We start from the raw sequence: 6987 nt of genomic DNA on the forward strand, positions 1-6987 counted from the left end.
GAATGAAAGACAACTCACTCCCTTAAAGGAGCTCACTCATGTACTCAGGCGCTAATACTGCAGATGAGAAACCTAAGGGTTTGACTTTGTGAACATGTGACTCATTTATGCCAGCTTATACTAGAGGAAACTCTCCTGACTTCAAAGTTGGCTCTGAAATTTTTTCTGGACCTAGTTTTCTGTTGTATGTTCTATTAGAACCAAAAATATATTATTCACTGATTTTTGGCCTTAATTTAATAGACCATTTGATTACTGCCATATAAACTCAAAGAACTTAATGGAACATGGAAAATAACATAATAAAATCTCTTCAAATCTAGGTAATGAACTTCTGAAAGTTGTTATCTATTGTTACCAGGTACTCAAATACAAGGTTTCTTTGATATTTGCCAAAAAAAAATTCAAATCACCAATGATCCTTTAGCAATATCCTAGACTCTAAATCTTTCCCTCCATAGAGTATTTGGGTTGTTTGCTTGAGTGTATTTAGATTTAGATCAGTTTTACTAGGGCTTTCCAGTGGTCCTTCTGACAAGAGTTATGACTAGATAATTAAAGAACAATTGAAATTGTTCTCTCCACTGTGCATGGGAAAGTCTAACACACACACACACACACACACACACACTCCCTTAAGTACAGGAAATTTGATTTTCTTTCTCTTCAACATGTTGTGAAATTTGAGAAGACTAATCTGATTACTCTTCTCTGACCAAGATGGTTAAGTTGCCAAATGGGAAAAAAGGGGTCAGTCCTAATTTTCTAGGACACTACTCAAAATTCAGAAGGAATCAATAAACCCAAAGATGAACAGCTCATCCAAGTATAAAGAAGTTTCATTCCCCAAATTTAAAAGCCAACATTTAGTATTACACACAATATATTTTTCATCAATAGAAAAAAAGGATGACAAATTCAAAAACAGAAAATGCAAATGTGAATGAATGATTGTCACCAGAGGTTTCATTCATGGTTTTCCCCTTGATTCTGCCCTGTCAAGTCCATTCTTGTGGTGGGTATCAGGATGGAGTCTTTCACAGCCCTGATGCTGTTCTCACTGGAATTGTTCCACTACTTTGCTTCTTCCCAGAACCCTGGCTTCAATAATAAAACAAGATAAATATAATGGCCCTGTCTGCAATTCATTCTCTAAGTGCCACCCAGATAAACTTACAAACATCCAAATCTGAGAGGAACTGTTTTTTTTTTTTTTTTTTTTACAAGCCATTCAGGGACTGCTAGTTGTTTGAGAGTAAAAATCTGAAGTCCACTTTCAGGTTTTAAAATACGTTCAGTGGCCTGGCTTTTGCCATTTTCTCTGGCCTCGTCTTCTGCTCTTCCTTTATCCCCCAACAGAATACCAAGATCTAGTCTTTCTTTTAATTTAATTCACTACTATTTCTTTCTTCTAGGTCTAGAACCTTCAGATCCCTCTATTTGCAATATACTTTTCCCCTTTCTCTTAATATCATTTTTTTTTTTTTTTGGTGCTGAGGATTGAACCCAGGGCCTTGTGCATGCAAGACAAGCAGGCAAGCATTCTACCAATTGAACTATATCCCCAGTCCATCTCCTAATATCTTTTTCTACCATCTTTTCAGTTTCAGGAGAAATGGCCCTTCCTACAGAAGACTTAACTTTTCCACCTCACTATGTTAATTCCCTCTAATACATGCCCCCTTCCATGTGCCAATGTCTGCCTCCTTAGCCAAGTTGCAAGCTCCATGAGGAACAGGAATATCTGTTTTATTTGTGGCATTTCCTCATGTCCTAATGCAGGACCTATCTTTGGTGCCAAGAAACATTTGTTGAGTAAGTTGTATAAATGATATTAACCTAAAATATGGTATAGATGTTACTTTATAGTAGTTGTTGACAATTGATGCCAGCCAATATAGGAACACAGCAACTATTATGATTTCTCTCCCTTAATCTTCAGGCCTACCAGTAAGAGGTGTATTTCTTTTGCTCTCAGTCCCTGTGGCAGATAACCACTTTGATCATTTGGTAACTGTAACTTTGACCATTCAATTTTTCTAATTTCCCTCACCATCCAGTTATTGCCATTCATAGGGTTATGAGACACCTTAACAATTACAAACAACAAGACTGGATCAATCTTTAATGAATCTATAAGATTCCTAAACTTATTTTAGTCAATAAAAAGATTTCCATTTCAAACTTGGAAAACCTATGTGTCCTAGGATGAATTGTTCTCCACCCCTCAAATTCTTATGTTGAACCAAATCCCAGAATCTCAGAATGTGACTATATTTTGAAGGCGGGTGATTAAGTTAAAGGAGGCCATTAGGACGGTCCCTAATCCAATCTGGTTTGTCCTTAAAAGAAGAAATCTGGATACAAAAGGAGACACCAGGGGCCACATGTACACTGAGAAAAAACAAGAGGTGGCCATCTGGAAGCCAAACAGAAAAGGCTCAGGAGAAACTGAACTTGCCAACACCTTGATCTTGGACTTCTAACCTCTGGAACTGTGAGAAATAAATTTCTGTTGTTTAAGTCACCCAATCTGCAGTAGTTTCTTATGGCATCCCCAGCAAACTAATACACTATGAAAAGTTAAAAATATCTCACTTGTATTCTAGAATTTAAAATCTACCTTTTTCATTTTTAAATCCAGGAATTAATATTATTATTAAGGAAGAAATTTTTAAAATAATTCATTCAGCACTAAATATGTGACAGACATTATAACAGGTTCTTTGAGAAATGCCAATTTGCTGTGCATTTAACAGCTCAGGAACCAGGATCAGAAAACTCAGGTGACCACCTCAAGATCACACAGCCATCAAAGAGGAAAAGACTGCATTTGAATCTAGATCTAAGGAAGTTGAATATGGGAGAAAAGGCAAAGGTTTTGAAGCCATATGACTTGGATTTGAACTCAGGTTTATTGTGAAATTTCAGGTGTGACCATGAGTCAGGTCACTTGTCTTCCACAAGCCTCAGTACAATGAAGAAAATAATATGTACCTTGCAGGGTTAATAAAAGGATTAAATTATGTATCATACAAAACAATAGGAACATAGTAGATAACCCAAAACAGTCAGATCCTCTACTATAGCTTGTGGTAGTGGTATAGTCCATTGTCTGTTGCTATAACAAAATACATGAGTCCAGATAAATTATAAAGAAAAGAAGTTTATGAACTTTTTTCCTTTATAAAAGAAAAGAACTTTTTGCTGATGGAGGCTCTATAGAGTTCTGAGATGTTGTAGGGCATCTATGGTGAGATAGAATAAGCGGGGTCTCACTTTGCCTTCTTATAAAGCCACTAAGGCTATCATGGGGGTCACACCCTCATGATTTTATCTAATCCTAATGACCTCCTAAGGGCCTCTCCTCAAAATATCACTAATACATGACTTTAAGGATTAAGTTTCCAACACTTGAATTCCAGGTGATACACCCAAACTATCTAGGAAAGCCAAGGTAAGAACAAGACCCTAACACTAGCAAAAACTGCTTTAAACATTGTTTTTCAATTTCAACAAAGAAAAAATAATATAGACTTATGTGATCGATCACTTAAAATTAAGTAAACATATCAGCTAAAAGATCTGCTTCTCTCAATCTGAGCTTATTAGTAGGACATCTTGGGATGCCTGTGCTCACCATTGGACATGGGATGTAGAACAAATCAAGTTAAGAATGGGCTTGTTAGCAGGTCTAAATTGAGCCAGAAACCCATTGTGTGTGTGAGAGAATATATATAAGATTAAAGAATTCTGATTTGAATTTAAATCCGCTGACTTATATTCTTAAATCAGTATTCAGACATGACTAAAAGTACTTCTCAGGAACAATTACATCTTAGGAGTCAACCACACCTTGAGTCAAGTCTCCTCCTTCAATTTTCTAGATAAGTGACCTTGACCAAACTTTCCAGACTCCCCAAACCTGTTTTCCTCATCTGTCAAATGACCACAATAATAACTACCTAATAGTTTGGTTACAAATAATAAATGCAATTATATATGTATAGTGCTTAATGTTAATAGCATTTATATAACATTTGTTATGTGCCAATCACTAGTTTTAGTTCTTGAATTGTATTTATTTAACTTAGTATAGTCTTCACAACAACTTTATGAAATAGGTTCTATTATGATGATGATTTTACCAATGAAGTAATTGAAACTCAGAGATGTTGAGTAACTTGCCCAAGATCATACAAGTAATAGGTGTTGGAGCTATATTCAGACTCAGGCAGCTTGATTCCTGAGGTTGTGCTTGTAATCTGTCCCTAGTAAATGTCCAATACCTAGTATTTGTAATTATTTTCAGAGAATAATCAATCCTTTAATTTTACATCATTTAATTTGCTTTAAATTTAAGAGAACTTTGCCCAAAAAACTAAATCAAATATATTCTATAAACAGTAATGGTTTCATAAAAATCATCTGAATGATGAGTGGTCTCAGTTTGAACTTAATTTTAACTATAAATTATATTTTAATGATGAATTACTGTGGTGATAGAAATAAATAGGTAATGTAAATTAAATAATTATATGACCATAAAACTAAGAAATGCATATTAAAAATCATAAGGGTAAGGCTTGGTGGTGCACACCTGTAATCTCAGCGGCCCAGGAGGCTGAGGCAGGAGGATCATTAGTTCAAAGCCAGCCTCATCAACAGCTAGGTGCTATGCAAATAAGTGAGACTCTGTCTCTAAATAAAATACAAAAAAAGGGGGGGTAGGGATATAGCTCAGTGGTTGAGCGCTCCTGAGTTCAATCCCTTGTACCCATTCCCTCCCCTCAAAAAAGTCACAAGGCTGGGGAATATATTTACTAGGTAAAGAGTGCCATTCTTCTTGTTTTTAAAATACATAATGTTTTGTAGATATTTTTGGCTCAAAAGTTACCCTTAATATAAAATACAATAAATTTTGAAACATTCTTCAAAAATGTCATAACAATGTATTCTTTTCTAATCTTAAGATGATTACAGTGTATGGGAAATCTCATCATCTAGTTAACATGTTTTATCTTCTCTTCAACATATGCTTATCCAAACATTTCTTCATTTAACATGTATTGAGCACACAGGCTCACTGTACTGGCTACTGGAAGATATCCAAAGAAAAAGACAACCCTCTGTGAAAGCATTCAGAGATTATAAGAGACTTACATTACTGTGATTGGTGTTCCCACAGTAAAAATTTGATAGCTCAATACGGAAACAGGTGGAGAAGGTAAGAGAGGAAGAACACTCAGGTAAGCAGGTTTTGTGTGGCAAAGACCTAAAGTAGAGTGAGAGGGATTTGTTATAATTGATATTGCCTCCTAGAATGGAAATAAAAGAGGGACTACAAGAAAGATATGGGGCATATAATGTCTCCTATGCAATGCCCTGGAGTTTAGAGATTTAAGAATTATAATCATGAGAATGGCTAAACATGTTCAGATCTGTTTTCGACTTTCCCGGAATGAATATGAAAGCTGAATTGAATTTAAGAAACTTGGAGGCAAAGAATAATTCAGAAGACTAACTGCTCTTGCTATCACAGGAAAAATTATAACAGTCTGAACAGTTAGTAATGGAAATTCAGAAAGAAAGGGACCACAATAAACTAACTCTGCCCTAGATCCCAGTCCTTCCAGTGTACTAAAGAAACTGCTGCTCATATTTTTCTCAATCTCACATGTATGATTTATTAATAATCCAGAAACAATTAGTTAGGACTAATATTTATTGTGTTATTACTCTGTGCCAGGCACTGTAACAATGCTTTATAAACATTACCTAATTGTTACTTTACTAATAAATAATTTGAGCACAGAGAGTTGAAGCAACTTGCCAAGTCACACAGTTGGTCAATAGCAGAGACAATATCCAAACCCCTTCTGTCTGAATTCTTTTTTCTACTACCTTCCCCCAAACTGTTTCTCATTCATTCAGTTATCACTGATCTTAAATTCCAGTCTTTTAATTTTTTAGTATGAATCCTCCAGTCCTTTCTTAAAAAGAGAGAGGTAACCTATTTATTTGCCCTCTAGTCTTTTCAATTATGCAATCTATTTCCTTCCCCATAATGTTAGTCTTGAATCCATAGCAATATGGATATTATCAACAGCCCTTTCTCTTTAAGTTTCAGACTTTTGGTTCTATGCTTACTAAATTTACAATAATTATTGTGTTGGCAAATTCAAAATATTTTTGCCATTTTCCCCTTGTATTCATCAAAGTACCTTGCATTATTAACCACTTTTTCTTCTCAAAACTATTTCTCCCTATCAGTGCTACAAAACTCAGGTCTCCACACTCCTGTGTCATTCCAGCAGTTCCTTTTCTGTCTCTTTCACCAGAAGGAACTGGTCCTTTTCTTTTTTGCTCTATGTGTGTTATTAGAGGTGATGGATTTTCATTTCTCTCTCTCTCTCTCTCTCTCTCTCTCTCTCTCTCTCTCTCTCTCTCTCTCTCTCTCTCGGCGGGAGGGTCCTTTATATTACAGTTTAACTTATTATGCTACAATATAAATATCTTCCTGTCTTAATTTCTCAACATTTTTTGGAGACCCAATTTCAAATCAGCTTTGAAGACTTCTGCTTCAGTAGCTTGCCAACAATATGTATTTTACAAAGCCTTCCCCAAACACTTCCCCTTCCTTAATTGACTTGCCTTCCCCAAGGTCTCCTGCAAGCAGGCAAAGAACATATTTAAAGGATTCCTTTCACTGTTAGTCTTTTGCCTAACTCCCATCTCTTTCCTCAAGAGCTTTTCTTTTCCCTCCCTCCCTTCCCTCTTCTTTCATTTTTTTTTCTGAAAATAAATGCCTATCAATACAACTGGCAAAATTAAAATTGAAGTTTGCCACTGTTAACCTAAGAAAGAGACCAATCAGCAGACTAGCGCTAGTTGAATCCATCTCTCACAAAGCTGGGACTTCAGTTCCTGGAGGGCAAAGAACCTCTGTCCTGTATTTTAAAAGCCAGTGTGATTCAGCGAGTAAGC

Source organism: Urocitellus parryii, chromosome 14 (assembly GCF_045843805.1).
Source record: "Urocitellus parryii isolate mUroPar1 chromosome 14, mUroPar1.hap1, whole genome shotgun sequence".
In the NCBI taxonomy this organism is placed as follows: Eukaryota; Metazoa; Chordata; class Mammalia; order Rodentia; family Sciuridae; genus Urocitellus; species Urocitellus parryii.